The sequence below is a fragment of the Nomascus leucogenys genome, chromosome 18 (genome assembly GCF_006542625.1).
Source record: "Nomascus leucogenys isolate Asia chromosome 18, Asia_NLE_v1, whole genome shotgun sequence".
In the NCBI taxonomy this organism is placed as follows: domain Eukaryota; kingdom Metazoa; phylum Chordata; class Mammalia; order Primates; family Hylobatidae; genus Nomascus; species Nomascus leucogenys.
This window is the reverse complement of record NC_044398.1, coordinates 102,716,187-102,735,895: the sequence shown is the minus strand read 5'-3', so window position 1 is coordinate 102,735,895 and position 19,709 is coordinate 102,716,187. Positions and strand designations below refer to the sequence as shown.

Below are 19,709 nucleotides of genomic sequence, written 5' to 3'. Positions count from 1 at the left end.
TTATATATGCGAAAAACATTTTCTCCCTAAACGTCATTTTTCTTTTTAACATTGCTCAGGTTGATTTTGGTCAAACAAGTTTTTCATTTCTATGAAATCAGACAGGCTGGGTGCGGTGGCTCATGCCTTTAATCCCAGCACTTTGGGAGGCCGAGGAGGGCAGATCATGAGGTCAGGAGATTGAGACCATCCTGGCTAACACAGTAAAACCCCGTCTCGACTAAAAATACAAAAAATTAGCCGGGCATGGTGGCGGGTGCCTGTAGTCCCAGCTACTCAGGAGGCTGAGGCAGGAGAATGGCGTGAATCCGGGAGGCGGAGCTTGCAGTGAGCTGAGATCACGCCACTGCACTCCAGCCTGGGCGACAGAGCGAGACTCCGTCTCAAAAAAAAAAAAAAAGAACAGCCTGACCAACATGGTGAAACCCCATCTCTACTAAAAATACAAAAATTAGCCAGATGTGGTGGCGTGCACCTATAATCCCAGCTACTCGGGAGGCTGAGGCAGGAGAATCGCTTGAACCCAGGAGGCAGAGATTGCAGTGAGCTGAGATCGCAGCACTGTACTCCAGCCTGGGAGACAGAGTAAGACTCTGTCTCAAAAATAAAATCAATCAATCAATCAATCAGGTATTCCAATCTTTTCCTTCATTTATTTATTTATTTATTTTCTATTTTGGAAACACAGTCCTTCCTTATTACAAAATTACAAATATATTCCATTTTTCTTTAAATGCTCCAAACAGTTTTTTTTAGACCTTCACCTGAAATGTGTGTATACAAAATCTAGCCCAGTGCAGCAGAGCCTAAAGGTAAAAAATAAAATAATAAGAAATAAATAAAATCTAGCTCACTCCTTCACGTCAAAATGGAGAGCCAGCCGTTAGCATTAAATACTGAATAATCCATCTTGTCCTAAATAATTTTAAGCACCTCTCTCCACCACATCTAACTCCTGTCACAGGCATGTGCCCCTTCCGGCTGCTCTGCTGCGCTGCCAACCAACTGGCGTGTGGACTCTGTAGGGTCCCTAACTGCCAAGGCCCCACAGTGTGCCCTGAGGCTGCCTCTCCCTTCTAGCGGCTGCCCCCACTCGGCTTAGCTTTCCCTAGTTTCCGTTACTCGCGTTCAGCCAAGGTCTGAAGCTAGATGCATACAGAGCGGTAAGACTGCGAGAGAAAGAGACCAGCTTTATGGGGTGTTTATCACAGTGCACCCTTACAGTCGTCAGCCTCACGGTGTTTATCACAGTGCCCCTTACAGTCATCAGCCTCACGGTGTTTATCACAGTGCACCTTACAGTCGTCAGCCTCACGGTGTTTATCACAGTGCACCTTACAGTCGTCACCCTCACGGTGTTTATCACAGTGCCCCTTACAGTCGTCAGCCTCACGGTGTTTATCACAGTGCCCCTTACAGTCGTCAGCCTCACGGTGTTTATCACAGTGCCCCTTACAGTCGTCAGCCTCACGGTGTTTATCACAGTGCCCCTTACAGTCGTCAGCCTCACGGTGTTTATCACAGTGCCCTTACAGTCGTCACCTCACGGTGTTTATCACAGTGCCCCTTACAGTCGTCAGCCTCACGGTGTTTATCACAGTGCCCCTTACAGTCGTCAGCCTCACGGTGTTTATCACAGTGCCCCTTACAGTCGTCAGCCTCACGGTGTTTATCACAGTGCCCCTTACAGTCGTCAGCCTCACGGTGTTTATCACAGTGCCCCTTACAGTCGTCACCCTCACGGTGTTTATCACAGTGCCCCTTACAGTCGTCAGCCTCACGGTGTTTATCACAGTGCACCTTACAGTCGTCACCCTCACGGTGTTTATCACAGTGCCCCTTACAGTCGTCAGCCTCACGGTGTTTATCACAGTGCCCCTTACAGTCGTCAGCCTCACGGTGTTTATCACAGTGCCCCTTACAGTCGTCAGCCTCACGGTGTTTATCACAGTGCCCCTTACAGTCGTCACCCTCACGGTGTTTATCACAGTGCACCTTACAGTCGTCACCCTCACGGTGTTTATCACAGTGCCCCTTACAGTCGTCACCCTCACGGTGTTTATCACAGTGCACCCTTACAGTCATCAGCCTCACGGTGTTTATCACAGTGCACCTTACAGTCGTCAGCCTCACGGTGTTTATCACAGTGCACCTTACAGTCGTCACCCTCACGGTGTTTATCACAGTGCCCCTTACAGTCGTCACCCTCACGGTGTTTATCACAGTGCCCCTTACAGTCGTCAGCCTCACGGTGTTTATCACAGTGCACCTTACAGTCGTCACCCTCATGGTGTTTATCACAGTGCCCCTTACAGTCGTCACCCTCACGGTGTTTATCACAGTGCACCTTACAGTCGTCACCCTCACGGTGTTTATCACAGTGCCCCTTACAGTCGTCACCCTCACAGTGTTTATCACAGTGCACCTTACAGTCGTCAGCCTCACGGTGTTTATCACAGTGCACGCTTACAATCATTCTGTTTGATTCACAATTGTCTTTAGTCTCTACTGTACCTAACTTGTAAGTTAAATTTGCTCAGAGGTGTGTTCCCAGAAGAGAAAACAGTATATACAGGGTTCAGCACTATCACAGTTTCAGGCCTCCACCAGGGCCTTGGAATGTGTCCCCCGAGGGGTGATGACTACCTCAGGTGGATCTCCACAGGTCACAGCATCACAAGATAACCAAGACACCTCCCAAGGCTACCACAATGGGCTGCTCTGCACGTGCATGTGGCCGGAGGAACTGCCACGTCGGAGGTGCAAGCACACCTGAATCGGTGACTGCACACCAGCACATCAGAGTCCCTGGTGTGGAGGGAGGGACCAGCGCGGCTTCCCGCCGTCCACCTAATGAGCAGAACCTAGGGAAAGCCCCAGTTCTACTCACGCCAGGAAAGGCCCTTTGCCGAGATGGGAGAGAGGCAGGCAGCCCGGCACCTTGGACTCTGGTGACACGGGATGCCTGGGGAGATGAGCTAGCGCTGCGAGCTGGGGATAGCCTGTGGCGCTGGTGGGTGGGGCCTTGCTGCACAGGGTCATTTCCCTGGGGCTGTGGCCTCCTTGCACTCTGGAGGGCATCGCATGGGGCCAGAACACACAAGCAGGGCCTTTCATACAAACAGTGCGGATGACCGTGCTGACCTGCTCAGGAGGCAGACGCAGGGCACCATATGCCACAATGGAAAACACAGTTCACGATGTCAGGGCCCTACCAGCGCCAATGCCCGCGAGTCCCTCTGACCCACCCACTGTGGCCTGATCGCTCACTGCAGGCCACGGACAGTCATGGCCGGGTGACGGCAGCCTCAGGCTGACAGCAACCATGGGGCCGCTCTTGGGAAACGGGTTCTCTGGGAACACCGACCACCAGTGGCTGGGCTTTGTAAGTTTGGTTCACCCCTCTTCTCCTCTCTGTACCTGACATAGAGCAGATAAAATGATACCAGCCTGCAGCTTCAGGCTCTTTGCTTTAAGCATCATGCAGTTTTTTTAAATGACACCATTATTCCTTTGATACTTAAAGCCACAGCTGCTCAGCAGCCACTGATATTATCACTCTAACAACCACTGCAGCCAACCTCAGATCTCACGTTAAGTATAAAGTTTCCCTGTTACTATGAAGGAACGCTGAACTCTGGTAACTTTCTATAAACATTAATTTGGCCAAATAAAAACATTTTAAATGGAAGAGAGAAGGCCACTGCCGCGCAGAAGTTTAACAAGTCTACGCCCACGGCACACGGCACGTCTGTCTTGGCACACACTGGAAGCATGTGCCCTGCCCTCGTGCTGCCATGGGGCTCACACCTGTCCCGTCACTTGGCAGCCACATACAGCAGAACGAAGCCTTCTGTGTTCATGTGTCCGATTCCAAATCCTTCTCCCACTCTGACTTCCCAGATGTGCCTTTCACATTTGTGAAAAACCTGTTTCTCTTTAAAATGAAAAGCAGGAGAAACACAAGTTTCCCACTTCCCACAAGCTCCAGCACACAGCAAGTTCCACCGTACACAAGCACCAAGGTCAGGCAGCAAAGGGGAGAGAAGCGGGAGAAGGCGGCTGGGAGAAAAGAAAAGGAAGAAGGGCAGCCTGTTTACCAGTGATCTTCGTGAACAATCCCAGACAACTGCCCTGGCTCCCAGGATCTGCCCTCAGCACTCAGATGGCTCCTGCACCTGAAGACACAGGCAGCCGGGCTTGGCCTTAACTACCAGCGGATGTGACCAAGAACGTTCTGGTCAAAGACACGTCCAAGGGGAGGCCACATGGGAGTTCCAGGATCCCCCAAATATAGATGGGATCCAGTGGCGGGAGAGGCGTGTGCTCGCATGCCTGCCTGTGCATGCACCTGTGGATGCGTGCTTTGTGTGTGCGTGCCCGTGTATCCATCTGTGTGTGCGCCCGCATGCCCATGTGTGCACCTGTATGCCCGCCCCTCATGAGCACCTCCACCTACTCCTGCACTTCTCAGACACGTGGAGACGCTGTGGGAGAATCTGACCACTGGCTGTGCGGTGAGAATGCAGCCGGGGCCTTGGTGAGAGCGGATCTGAGCCCTGGCTGTGAGGAGAGAATACGGCCGGGGCCTTGGTGAGAGCTGATCTGAGCCCTGGCTGTGCAGTGAGAATACGGCCGGGGCCTTGGTGAGAGCGGATCTGAGCCCTGGCTGTGCAGTGAGAATACGGCCGGGGCCTTGGTGAGAGCGGATCTGACCCCTGGCTGTGAGGAGAGAATACGGCCGGGGCCTTGGTGAGAGCGGATCTGAGCCCTGGCTGTGAGGAGAGAATACGGCCGGGGCCTTGGTGAGAGCGGATCTGACCCCTGGCTGTGCGGAGAAAATGCAGCCAGAGACTTGGTGAGGGCTCTGCCCAGCCCCCCACGCTGAGGACCTCAAACAGGAAAACGTGCACAGCTCTTCTGGAACAGGCGCCAGGACTCAGGCAGAGTCCAGGGACACAGAGGCTGGGAGACCCTGCAGAGCCAGGTGACAGACTCCTCGCAACTCTTCTGTGTGTTCAAAGGCTTTCTTTAGGGTCCGGTGTGGTGGCACACACCTGGAATCCCAGTGACTTGGGAGGGTAAGGCAGGAGACTCGCTGGAGCCCAGGAGTCTGCAGTAAGCCATGATCACACCACTGTGTTCCAGCCTGTGCTCCGGACTCTGTCTCAAACAAAAATGTTGTGGAGAGGAGGCATGAGAAGACACGGTGACTTAGGGAAAAACGTGCCCATCACAGGAGAGAAAGTCCAGTGAAGTGGTGAGGAGGGGCTGATGACAGAATCACTGCCCAGGAGCTGTGTCATAAACAAACACCTGTGGGGTTTGACAGCTACAAGGACCCTATTAGCTTCAAGGCAACAGGAAATGAGAAGCCGTGAGGCGGCCAGCGCACTCTAGGCTGGCCTAAGAGGCCCAAATGTCAGGGCCACACAGAAGGTCTCCCCTGCCCAGGTGTTCGTGGATGGTGGAGAAAGGTGCTCCTCCTGCCGCAGGAAGGCACCTCTCTGGGACTCCCGCGGCTGCTCCCACATCCAGCATGGCCACGGCACCGGCTCTCTGGTCACTGCGGTACTTTTATCTTCCGTCTTTTCACATTTAACCATTCTATATTCTTGAACTTATGTAAGCAGCCTGCCTTTTTAAAAGGTAGCATGACAATTTTTCCTTTTAATGAAGCTGTCTGGTCCGGTTACATTTAGTGTGATGTGGAGGGAGCTGGGCCTCCGTCGGATCGGGTTGCTTTATCACATCTGCTCTACTTCCTTTTGCTCTTTCTTGCCTTCTTTGGGGTATTTTTTGCTTTCCATTTCCTCCCTCTGAAAAAGTAAATGTTGTACAGTTCTTTCATTGGTTCCTGTGCCTGGACATGTCTCAATCCCACACATCACACCTGCCTCTTCCCAGGCCGCATGAGAACCTCAGAACTGACGGCCCCCCACACACTCGTGAGCAACACATTTCCTGCACTGACATTTTCTTTTTTTTTCCCTGGGCTCCCACCTCAGCCTCCCGGGCAGCTGGGACTACAGACACACACTACCACTCCTGGCTACTTTTTCATTTTTTATATAGATGAGGTCTCACTATGTCGCCCAAGCTGGTCTTGAACTCCTGGGCTCAAGCCATCTGCCCACCTCAGTGTCCTAATGTGCTGGGATTACAGGCGTGAGCCATCGTGCCTGGTCACAAATCAGATCATTTTAATTACTGAACTGCAAAGGGGTAAATGCTTTAAAAGGATTCCAGCAAGGTAAGATGACAACACCAATAATGCAACACAGGGGCGGATAAAATCTAAACAGAAAAGTTACACACAATTATGAAGCTTCGCTGTGATGGTTTCATGGAGAAATTTAGAAACAGGTCAAGCTTCACACCATCCCTCCACATCCCTTAACACACACGTGCAAATTTGAGGGAGTTCCAGCTTTCCTCATCAAATACCTTTAGAATTACTAAGTACACTCAAGAACATAAAAATTAAAAACAAATATATATATATATATATATATTTTTTTTTTTTTTTTTTTTCTCTTCTTGAGACGGAGTCTCGCTCTGTCGTGTCGCCCAGGCTGGAGTGCAGTGGCGCAATCTCGGCTCACTGCAAGCTCCGCCTCCCGGGTTCACGCCATTCTCCTGCCTCAGCCTCTCCGAGTAGCTGGGACTCCAGGCGCCCGCCACCATGCCCGGCTAATTTTTTGTATCTTTAGTAGAGACAAGGTTTTGCCATGTTGGTCAGGCTGGTCTCAAACGCCTGACCTTGTGATCTGCCCGCCTCGGCCTTCCAAAGTGCTGGGATTACAGGCTTAAGCCACCACGCCCGGCCACAAAAGATGTTTAATGCCAAAAGACCACCTGGGTGTGACAGATGCCACCCAGAACAGGGGAAGAGGGGCTGGAGGTAGATCTGGCCCTGGGAATCACCCGAAGCCACTGCTACAGGCCCTCCTGCCTCATGCTACCCACGCTCTGGGCCCGCTGCTCTCCGTCCCTTCCATACCCAGGCAGGAGCCGCCACCCTCCCTGGTAGTAAGGCACCACGTGGCACCTGCTGGTGACAACCACTATGGGGAAACAGCAAACAGCAGCCCCACGTGAGCTCTGCATAGCACGTGCCCCACCCCGCCAAGACCTCTGTGTTGTTAAAAGTAAGTTCGGATGGTTTTGCTTAAGCAGCACAGGTCAGTACACCACATAAAATAATTATAGCCATTTTGAAAGGCAAATCGCCTTTTTCTCCAACCACAGAGCTCCCCAACTCATGACAAGGCTGTGTCCTGACAAACCTCTCACAGCTGGGAATATGAGGTGGAAAGTGGATTCTGACCTCAAAGGGTTATCCACACACAGCCCTGCCCTTCGTTGACGGGCACCCTGAATGCTTCAGGCTGGCTGTAAAGTCGAAAAGGCCTAAGTGGAGCCATCCTAAGTTGGAGACCAGCTGTATTCTGAAAGACAGAGGCTGGAATTAGTAAAAATGGCTGGGAACACACAGCTGTGAGCCCTGGATGATGAGCCAGGAATGAGCCAATGAAAGCCCAGTTCCAAGTGGGCTGGACATGAAGACGGAGGTGGCCGCACAGACCCAAAGATGCACGACCTTCTGAGAAGCACAGAGCGCCCATCTTGTGGCCAGGGAAACCCAGGCAGCGCATGTCGCAGGCATGAGGCCGGGTGCTTCTACCAGGCCTGGCTCAGGGCAGGGTGGCTGCGAACAGTGGTGCACACCCCAGGCTTCAGGAGGAGGTGACCGAGGGGCAGCTGGGGAACACGGCGCACACCCCAGGCTCCAGGGATGGCCCTGAGGGGCGGGCGCTGTGCGGGACCCTGCTGGTAGTGGGGTCTAACGGGAGGCAATGACTCATGACTATGTCTCCCCTCAACCCATCACCCTGCACCTGCCCGCAGTGGAGTGTGCACCTGTGCCCAGGTGTGGGGACAGATGTGCTCCTACAGCTGTGTTTCCTCTGCACAGGTGTGGGAGGCCTGTGCAGGAGCTGAGTTAGCATGGCAGGTGCTGGTGCTGACCTGTGCCTCACCTGGGCACAGAGGCAGAATCCTCTGAGCCGCACATCCTCATCTCTGAAGCAAGTGGGACCTGGCTGTCCGCAAGGCAAGGAGTCCATGCAGACTCTGGTGTGCGTCTGCCCCTCAAGACACCATCCATGTGTCTCCAGCCACCTCAGTCCCACAGAGCCACTGATAATGGTGGGCGAATCCAACACACAGAATCACTGGCTCCTGGGGACTCTCTTCATTTTCTGGAGCTGTGGGCAGTGGACGGATGAGTGCACCCTTCAGAGCCCAGACACTGGCAGACACAAAAGCCTGGCAAGAAGCAACACAGGCAAAAAAGGCCTCTGCGGATGGCAGGCAGTGGCCTGGGGGAAGAGGTGAGCCATGGCCTGCAGCTGCGTCCCAGCTCTGGTCTGCACTCATGTCCAGGGAAGAGGCTCTGGCACCAGATGGCAGGGAGCGGTCACCTGGCAGAGGCCATGGATGCCAGCGCCACTTGCTTCCCAAAACTGACAGCCAAGAGTGGCTCAGGCCTGAAATCCCAGCACTTGGGAGACTGAGGTAGGAGGGCCGCTTGAGTCCAGGAGTTCGAGACCAGCCTAGGCAAGAGGTCAAGACCCTGTCTCGAAAGAAAGAAAGAAAAAAGAAAAGAAAAGACAAGAAAAGGAAAGAGGCTGGGCGCGGTGGCTCACGCCTGTAATCCCAGAACTTTGGGAGGCCAAGGAGGGCAGACTACGAGGTCAGGAGACCGAGACCATCCTGGCTAACACAGTGAAACCCCGTCTCTACTAAAAATACAAAAAATTAGCTGGGCGTGGTGGCGGACGCCTGTAGTCCCAGCTACTCGGGAGGCTGAGGCAGAACAATGGCGTGAGCCTGGGAGGTGGAGCTTGCAGTGAGCCGAGATCGCGCCACTGCACTCTAGCCTGGGCGACAGAGTGAGACTCTGTCTAAAAAAAAAAAAAAAAAAGAAAGAAAAGAGAAAGAGAGAGAGAGAGAAAGGAAGGAAGGAAGGAAAGGAAGGAAAGGAAGGAAAGGAAGGAAGGAAGGAAGGAAGGAAGGAAGAAAGAAAAAAGAAAAAAAAGAAAACCAAAATAAGATTAAAAAAAACAAACAGGTGGGGCACAGTGGCTCACAACTGTAATCCCAGCACTTTGGGAAGCTGAGGCAGGCAGATCACAAGGTCAAGAGATCAAGACCATCCTGGCTAACATGGTGAAACCCCATCTCTACTAAAAATACAAAAAATTAGCCAAGCGTGGTGGCGGGCGCCTGTAGTCCCAGCTACTCAGGAGGCTGAGGCAGGAGAATGGCGTGAACCCGGGAGGCGGAAGCTGCAGTGAGAGGAGATCACACCACTGACTCCAGCCTGGGCTACAGAGCAAGACTCCACCACACCCACACCCACACCCACACCCACACACACCCACACACACACACATACACCCACACCCACCCACACCCACACCCACACCCCCCCACACACACACACCCACACACCCACCCACACCCACCCACACCCCCCCACACACACACCCACACCCACCCACACACCCACGCACACCCACACCCCCACACCCACCCCCCACACCCACACACACACACCCACACACACACACCCACCCACACCCCCACACACACACACACCCACACCCACCCCCACCCCCACCCACCCCCACCCACCCACACCCACCCACACACACCCACACCCACACCCACCCACACCCACACACACCCACCCACACCCACACACACCCACACACACACACACACCCCCACACACACACACACCCACACCCACACACACCCCCCACACACACACACACAAAACAAAACACTGAGGGGTGTGACGGGTTCTCACCTGCGTCTCTCTAGGAGCATGAGCACAGGTCTTCACCACTCTGGGTGCAAAGGGAAAAGGTGTAAACTGACACAGGCGATGGAATACGGCACAGAATGAGCAACCCACCCTGGAGACACCAGCCTGTGGGAACCCCAAAGCCCACGGGAGAGCCCCACAGCCCACGGGGAACCCCACAGTCCATGGGGAGACCTGCCCATAGGAAAACCCACAGCCCACAGGGAGACCAGCCCACAGGAAACCCGGCAGACCATGGGGAGCCCAGTGCATGAGAGACCTGCAGCCCACAACACTCACATCTGAAATACCCACGACCATCCGCACTGACCAGCAGCCTCCATGAGGGGCAGATCTGGGGCCAAGTGTCAGAGAGCAGCCTTGGCCACATTATGGGTCAGCACTGGGCACGAGGCCACCTGCTCAAGGACGCCGATTCCATAGCATGGGGGCTACATTTGCTCCGCAGGTCTCCTGCTGGATCCTTTCTGAGCCCTCCGAGGGGCTGGGGGCCAGAATGCGGGTGCATAGAAACGCCTGGAAGCAGCGCAGGGCAGAAGCGATATGGAAAGGCGGGCCAGGCACAGGCCTCAAGGGCCTGCGGTCGTCCGGGGGGGTTTGCAAGGACCACGTGGCCAAGGGCACCATGAGCAGCTTCCCACCCAACCTGCCCAGTGTCCCGCAGAGTTTGTGGGGATAAATAGAAGCCTGACAAACACAACTGAGCAGAAAACGCCCGCAGGTGGTCAGTGGACGCTTGCAGTGTTATCACAAGACCACACGCCGCACGTTAGCACATGACACGGACACACTTACTTGATCCCTATTTTGACAAGGTAAGTCATAATTTATACCAGCAGGAGGAGGGGCACCCCAGGTGAGCGGTCCACTCCTCAGACACGGCCAGTGCCATCAGCGACCTGCATCCCGACCCACCGGAACAGCACAGCCAGCAGACGGAACCCGCCACGCAGAGGCAGCTTCCAGCAGCCGCAGGCCCTTCCCAGGCCCAGCCCCATTAGAGTCCCGCGCAGTGAAAAGCTCTGCCCAAGCCTTCAGGGAGGCAGCACCGCCCTGTGCACAGTTCCTAAGGGTGCACAACTCTGGGATGAACAAAGACAAGGAAACGGCTTTGTAAAAATCAGCTCTACTGACGCACAGCTGGATGCTCCGTGGACCGGCACAGAACTACAGTCCTACCTGCTAAGTTCTGATGCGCACCAGATCACAGCCTCAGCCCCCGTGGGCGCGTCCCAGGAAACCATCGATTCAGCTCCGCGGGTGCCCCCGCACCCCAGAAAACCATCACCTCACCCCCGTGGGCTCCCTCGCTCCCCAGGAAACCATCGCTTCGGCCCCCGCGGGCTCCCTCGCATCCCAGGAAACCATCGCCTCAGCCCACATATTCAACCCGGTCCCCCAGGCTTCCCTTGGGGAAATCCACCTGTTGCTCGAGGTCAGTGGGCCTTTTCCAGAGTTCTGGATAAACGCAGTCTCATGGGGAGCTTGTGCCCCCTCTGCTCCGGCGCCCCCTCCGCTCTGGCTCTCCTCACTGGCACAGGATCCTGAGATGCACCCCTGCCTCCATGGTTACCAGCGACTCATCCCTTTTATGCCGTGTGCCATGCCAGGATGCACCATGGTGTTTTTCTCCAACTGCTTGGCAGTGCCACTGGATTTGGGGCAGCGCTTCCCAGCGGGCAGAGTTGACCCCGAGGCCAAGAGCCAGGCCACAGCCAGCGCCCTCCCCATGTCTCGCCTCCCTCAGTCCAGACACAAACCTGGTCAAGGGCGCCCAGACCAGGGCTCAACCCACTGCCCGCAGAGGCCGACTGCTGAGGAAGAGTCACCGCCCCAGAGTGATGGCTGCCGCAGCGTCGTATGTACAACTTATGGTCTATCCCACGTGGCTGCAGCCTCCACCCTGAGAAGAGAGGAGGGCCATTCCCCAACAAGGCACCTTGCTCTGCGTTAGCTCCATCTTCTCTTATGACGGGGCCTTCGGAAACACCAAGAAACGACCAAAGCAGACAGGCACTGGGAGAAGCAGGGCGAGCATTTCCTCACCTCACACGAACTTCCATATGAATGTGACAAAGGCACAGCGCACAAAATGCAGATAGTGACCACAGAGAGGGCCCCTCACTCACGCAGGCCACAGAAAAGGCCTGCCCTGGTTCACACCGGCATGGAGAGGTCTCGCTTCTGTTTTAGCAATACTGACAATTGGCCCCCATTCATGCAGATGCTATCACTTATATACTATATATATAACAAGGGCCGGGTGCGGTGGCTCACGCCTGTAATCCCAGCACTTTGGGAGGCTGCGGCGGGCGGATCATGAGGTCAGGAGTTCAAGACCAGCCTGGCCAACATGGTGAAACCCCATCTCTACTAAAAATACAAAAAATTAGCTGGGCGTGGCGACGGGCGCCTATAATCCCAGCTACTTGGGAGGCTGAGTCAGGAGAAGCTCTTGAACTCGGGAGGCAGAGGTTGCAGTGAGCCACAATCACACCACTGAACTCCAGCCTGGGCAACAAGAGCGAAACTCCGTCTCAAAAAAAAAAAAAAAAAAAATTATATATATATAGGTATATATATACCTATATATAAAACAAATAACCTACCTTTGCACCCAAAGGTCACAAAGTTTATACTAAAAAATGTGATTGAGAGCCAGACACGGTGGCTCACAACTGTAATCCCACCACCATGGGAGGCCAAGGCGGGCAGATCATGAGATCAAGAGATCGAGACCATCCTGGCCAACACAGTGAAACCCTATCTCTACTAAAAATACAAAAAATTAGCTGGGCGTGGTGGAACACCTGTAGTCCCAGCTACTCGGGAGGCTGAAGCAGGAGAATCACTTGAACCTGGGAGGCGGAGGTTGCAGTGAGCCGAGATCGCGCCACTGCACTCCAGCCTGGTGACAGAATGGGATAAAAAAAAAAAAAGTGATCAAAATCAGGCCACCGTCAGCTATAAAAATCTCTATTTTACTTCCTCCATAAAACCAGGGATGTGGCCTCTGCCTGAAGCATCAGCCAAGATTGCCAGCACCGGCCGGGTGTGGTGGCTCACACCTGTAATCCCAACACTTTGGGAGGCCGAGGCGCGGGGATCACGAGGTCAGGAGATGGAGACCAACCTAGCTAACACGGTGAAACCCCGTCTCTACTAAAAATACAAAAAAAATTAGCCAGGCGTGGTGGCGGGCGCCTACAATCCCAGCTACTCGGGAGGCTGAGGCAGGAGAATGGCATGAACCTGGGAGGCAGAGCTTGCAGTGAGCCGAGATCGCGCCACTGCCCTCCAACCTGGGTGACAGAGCGAGACTCCGTCTCAAAAAAAAAAAAAAAAAAAGATTGCCAGCACCACCATCAGGTCCCAGGATACCCCACCTACGTATCTTCTGGGTGTTCTGCATGGCGGCAGACACTTGGTGTCACCCTCAGGGGCAGGAACAGGTGATGGGCTGACCAGACAGCATCGACTGACCGTGGGGCAGGGCACTCTCACCCCTTCTGCTCACAGTGAATGAGCAGGTGATTTCTCGGTCACTCAGGGTGGCAGACACGAAAGGGCAAGAGAATGAGTCACCAGGCACCAGGCAGGAGCTTCCGGCTCAGCCCTGTCGCCTGTGCCTAGGAGGCCTCGCTGTGGTTCCACTCTGCGGCCAGCCTTTTATTTATTTTATAATACCATTGGTGCACCCCACCCACCTACTGTGAATTGCACAACACATCAAAGGCCCTTTATGGTCAAAATCAAACAGTGAGGATAGGGAGGGCATGTGTTTCTGCAGACTGTCTACAGGCGCAGCACAGGCGGGGCGGCCCTGGCAGCCACCCACACCTGCCATCCCGGGAGGCCAACAGCTCAAACTGTGGCCAAATGCCCCTCACCAGCACTTACTGGCTACGGACCACAGGCAGTCTGCCAATTCCTAGCTTACAAAGCGGAAATGACACTGGCCACTTCTTTATAAAGTTTCTGAGCATCTCAGCAAACAGTGCTTGGGTGAGGCCAGGCACACGATGCAGAAAGCCCTCACTATAGCCCAGCAACCAAAGTGTCCTGCACATTAGTTAGGGGACTGGGTGGGAAAGGCTGCAGGTCACAGTTAAACCCACAATTCCAACTAACTGTCCGTGAGAGTCTAAACAAATGCTTCACCAGGCTGCGGACAGTGGCTCAAGCCTGTAATTCGAGCATTTTAGGAAGCTGAGGCAGAATGCCTTAAAGCCAAGAGTTCAAGACCCACCTGAGTGAAAAGGCCAGACCCTGTGTCTACAAAAAAATGTTGCAAAAATTAGCCGAGAGCTGGGCAAGGTGGCTCACACCTGTAATCCCAGCATTTTGGGAGGCTGAGGTAGGTGGATCGCTTGAGTCCTGGAGTACAAGACCAGCCTGGACAACAAGGTGACACCTCGTCTCTACAAAATATTTTAAAAATTAGCCAGGTGTGGTGGCATGCACCTGTGGTCCCAGCTACTCAGGAGTGTGAGGCAGGAGGATCGCCTGAGCCCAGGAGGCCGAGGCTGCAGTGAGCCATGATCATGCCACTGCATTTCAGGCTGAGTAACACGGCAAGTCCCTGTCACTAAAAAAAAAATAATAATACGGCTGGGTGCGGTGGCTCACGCCTGTAATCCCAGCACTTTGGGAGGCCAAGGCCGGCGGATCACCTGAGGTTGGGAGTTCGCAACCAGCCAGACCAACATGGAGAAGCCCCATCTCTACTAAAAATAAAAAATTAGGCAGGCGTGGTGGCGCATGCCTGTAATCCCAGCTGCTCGGGAGGCTGAAGCAGGAGAATCACTTGAACCCAGGAGGCGGAGGTTGCAGTGAGCCGTGATCGCACCGTTGCTCTCCAGCCTGGGCAACAAGAGTGAAACTCCACGTCAAAAAAAAAATAAATAATTAAATACTTAAAAAGAACAGCATATTCACAGAAACCCAAACACTCATGATTTTGAAAGGCACATGGCAATGAGTGCTACAGACAGGAGAGATGACAGGCAGGGAGAGTGTGGCCAGGCACCCTGTCCTCTCTGCAGAGCCCCGCAGAGACAGAAGCTGCCGCTCCACCTCCCAGGAGAGACGGCGGGCAGGGAGGGTCTGCCAGGTACCCTGTCCTCTCTGCACAACCCCCAGGTGCTGCTATGCTGCTCACACCAGTAACTATTTAAAATGATAGTGGGCTGGGCATGGTAGATCACGTGTAATCACCTGTAATCCCAGCACTTTGGAAGGCCAAGGCAGGAAGGAGGATCACGAGGTCAGGAGTTCCAGACCAGCCTGACCAACATGGTGAAACCCCGTCTCCACTAAAAATACAGAAATTAGCCAGGCGTGGTGGTGTGCACCTGTAATCCCAGCTACTCAAGAGCTGAGGCAGGAGAATAGCTTGAACCCGGGAGGCACAGGTTGCAGTGAACTGAGATCGCGCCACTGCACTCCAGCCTGAGCGAGAGAGTGAGACTGTCTCAAAAAAAAAAAAAAAAAAAAAAAAAAAAAAAAAAAAAAGATAGTGAAAAACATACAGAGTGGGTAACATGAATTAGGATCCCATTTTTGATGAAAAAAATATGCTAAGAAAAATCTAGAGGGACCTAGATAGAATAGTAGTATCTCTGAGCAGTGGATATCAGACCATTTCTTTGTTCTGTGTTTTCTTTTTTTTTTTCTTTTTTTTTTTGATATGGCATCTTTCTCTGTTGCCCAGGCTGGAATGCAGTGGCGTGATCTTGGCTCACTGCACCCTCCGCCTCCCGGGCTCAAGCAATTCTCCTGCCTCAGCCTCCCAAGTAGATGGGACTACAGGTGCACAACACCATGCCCGGCAAATTTTTGTTTTTTGTTTTGTTTTGTTTTTGAGACGGAGTCTCGCTATGTCGCCCAGGCTAGAGTGCTGGAGTGCAGTGGCACGATCTTGGCTCACCGCAAGCTCCGCCTCCCAGGTTCACGCCATTCTCCTGCCTCAGCCTCCCGAGTAGCTGGGACTACAGGTGCCAGCCACCATGCCCGGCTATTTTTTTTTTTTTTTTTTTTTTGTATTTTTTAGTAGACATGGGGTTTCACTGTGTTAGCCAGGATGGTCTCAATCTCCTGACCTTGTGATCCACCCGCCTCGGCCTTCCAGAGTGCTGGGATTACAGGCATGAGCCGCCGCGCCCGGCCAATTTTTGTATTTTTAGTAGAGACAGGGTTTTACCATATCGGTCAGGATGGTCTCGATCTCTTGACCTCGTGATCTGCCAGCCTCGGCCTCCCAAAGTGCTGAGATTATAGGCGTGAGCCATCATGCCCAGCCTGTTCTGTGTTTTCTAATTTCCCACACCAAATATCTTTTTTTTCTTTTTTTTTTCTTTTTGAGACAGAGTCTCACTCTGTCACCCAGGCTAGAGTGCAATGGCGCGATCTCAGCTCACTACAATCTCTACTTCCCAGGTTCAAGTGATTCTCCTGCCTCAGCCTCCAGCACAGCTGGGATTACAGGTGGGCACCACCACGCCCGGCTAATTTTTGTATTTTTAGTGGAGACGGGGTTTCCCCATGTTGGTAAGGCTGGTCTTGAACTCCTGACCTCGTGATCCTCCCGCCTCAACCTTCCAAAGAACTGGGATTACAGGCGTGACCCACTGCGCCCGGCCCTTTTTTTTTTGAGACAGGGTCTTTCTCTGTCAACCAGGCTGGAGAGCAGTGGCACATTCACAGCTCACTGTAGCCTCAACCTCCCGGTCTCAGGTGACCCACCCATCTCAGCCTCCCGAGTGGCTGGAACCACAGGTGCGTGCCACCACACTCATCTCAATTTTTCTATTTTTTTCTAGAGATGGTGTTCTCCCTATGTTGCCCAGGCTGGTCTCAAAATCCTGGGCTCAAGCAACCCACCCACCTTGTCCTCTCAAAGTGCTGGGATTACAGATGTGAACCACTGTGCCTGCTGCCAAACGTCTTTCATATAGAACTCGGACAATCTGTCTTTGCATTGACTGAAAACTATGAACTGATGTACATGAAGAACACTTTGAAAACTATAATGCACCAAAGAACTCACTAATGAGACTCACTAGTTAGTGCTCAACACGATCAGTTATGAAACTGAAGACCTCCTTCCTCTGCTCAGCGTAAACACTGTGCATTTAAATCAGTTCTGTGCTGCTCACTGCCAGCTTTCTTAAATGTCACAAAAGTCTCTTCAGAGCCTGGAACTGCACAAATGGCTTCACATCACATTTTTAGGTTCACAAGGATCTGATGAGAAACACTTTACGTAATGAAGAGTGGTAACATTTAAAAAGCAGAACAAAAAATGTTTTATGCTTTCCTTCCCAGGAGACACTAGCCCCTTCACTCCAGCCTTGACCCCTGGAGCAGAAGCCCCCAGGAATTTATCAGTTCCAAAGCAGAGCCAATGACCTTTCACAAGCTCAGATTATCTACGCTGCAACAAACATTTGGAAGTGGCAATTCCCAACAAATTGCAGGCAATTTAGAGTCATTTGCCAAGATGCAATCTGACCTATTGCTCCGGGGCCTTTACAAAGGCCAGCCGCACTGCAGCCCTTGCAGATTGCAGGGTGGCAAGTCTCACGCCAGCCTCAGAGCCTCAGCAGAAGTCAGAATCCATCATTTACCCAGAACCAGGCTTACAGTCACGGTCCCTGAATCCTGCATAAAACTCACCCGAAGGAAACCAGCTGTCTAATGCTGAAGGTATGAGACAAAGATAACAACTTCTGAAAGCCACGTCTTATTAAAAATTAAAACACCTGACACTTATGAATCTAGTTAAGGTAAAAATTCTGTACGTGAAAAAAAAATTCTGTACGCGAAGCACTCTGATTTGTTTCCTTGAAGTAATTTAGAAACTGCAAGTTCCAAGCTGAGTCTATCCTCTTTATGACATTGTCAGGGATCCTGGAGCCCTTCCCTGGGCTGACAGCTCACGGACGTCCCTAACACTCCAAAGCAGCTGTGTCTAGTTTCCTTGACTCTGAGTGTGCAGCAGGAAGAAGCCTCCGTCTGGAGAGAAACACTCTGAGGCAGAAATAGACAATCTTTATTTTTATGACATATTTAATTTTTTTCTGCTTCTTTTAAAAGCAGTTGCACTTTACCCAAATGAACCAAACGCAACCAACTCATGAGAATCTATCAAACACTCCTATCGGCGTATAGAATGCACAGCAGTAAGCGGACGCATAACAAAGCCAAAACAAAAACTGCCTGGACTGCTTTTATTTGCAAACTTTTTTGTTCACCGTGGAAATGCTTCGTCTTTATGGTATCTCCAACATAACTCCACACTGCACCATGAAGCTATAAATTCCAAAGCTAATGGAATTTCCAAGCAAAGGTGCAAGCTTGACACTGCATGAGGGGCCCTCACGCCAGTGCCTCTACTTACGTCACCCTCAGATCTCCACACAGGCACACCTCGGCCACTAGTCTGACCCCCAGCCTCACTGAGCCCCTACTCAAAAGCGCCGTTTCCAGGCCTGTGGGGTCCAGAGACCAAGGTGACTAAGGGCCCGACCCTGACTACAGCAGATGGGAAGTTACTTAATCTCCCAGGACCTCAGTTTCCACATGGATGGCATGACACTCCCACACCTCATTAGGGGCTCGCGGATGGCCTGATGCCTGACAGAGGCAGTACGAGAGTCCACAGGTTCAGCAGCGACAATAGTCCCTGACAGTCCTCTGTTCACAGCTCCTGCAGGTGGTGGTGGACCAGCAACAACTGAGAGCCCCACGGTCCAAGGACAGTTTAGAGAACTCGCAGCAGCAACATCACAACCACAAGTAAAGCATATTTAACTTTCAGAAACAGGATATAAAACCTACAGCCAAGCTGGGCGCAGTGGCTCACGCCTGTAATCCCAGCGCTTTGGGAGGCCGAGGCGGGCGGATCACAAGGTCAGGACATCGAGACCGTCCTGGCTAACACAGTGAAACCCCGTCTCTACTAAGAATACGAAAAAATTAGCCGGGCCCTGGCTTGCGCCTGTAGTCCCAGCTACTCAAGAGGCTGAGGCAGGAGAATGGCGTGAACCCGGGAGGCAGAGCTTGCAGGGAGCCGAGATCGCGCCACTGCACTCCAGCCTGGGCAACAAAGCAAAACTCCACCTCCAAAAAAAAAAAAACACCCTGCAGCCAGGCGTCATGGCTCACACCTTTAATCCCAATGCATTGGGAGGCCAAGGCAGGAGAACTGTTTGAGGCCAGGGGGTCGAGACCAGCCTAGGCAACACAGCAAGAACCCATCTCTACAAAAAAAAAAAAAAAAAAAAAAATTAGCCAGGGCCAGGCGCGGTGGCTCACGCCTGTAATCCCAGCACTTTGGGAGGCAGAGGTAGGTGGATCACCTGAGGTCAGGAGTTCTAGACCAGCCTGGCCAACGTGGTGAAACCCCATCTCTAGTTGAGGCTAAAGTGAACAGTGGTCACACCACTGCACTCCAGCCTGGGTGACAGAAATAAAAAATAATAATAAAATAATAGAATAATAAAATAAAATTAATAAAAATTAAAAATAATAAAAGAAGTTAAAATAATAAAAACTTTTTTAAAAAGGCCAGGCGCAGAGGCTCACACGCTTTTAATCCCAGCACTTTGGGAGGCCAAGACAGGCGGATTACGTGAGGTCAGGGGTTCGAGACCAGCCTAGCCAACATGGTGAAACCCCGTCTCTACTAAAAATACAAAAATTAGCCAGGGGTGGTGGCACACGCCTGTAATCCCAGCTACTCAGGAGGCTGAGGCAGGAGAATTGCTTGAGCCCGGGAGACGGAGGTTGCAGTGAGCCGAGATCGTGC

General features: G+C 52.6%; 1 protein-coding gene across 2 annotated transcripts in view; it reads right to left on the bottom strand.

Moving 5' to 3' along the window:
* Positions 1–19,709, bottom strand: part of AXIN1 (axin 1) — a 66,093-nt gene that overhangs the window by 27,385 nt on the left and 18,999 nt on the right. The window lies entirely within an intron of this gene.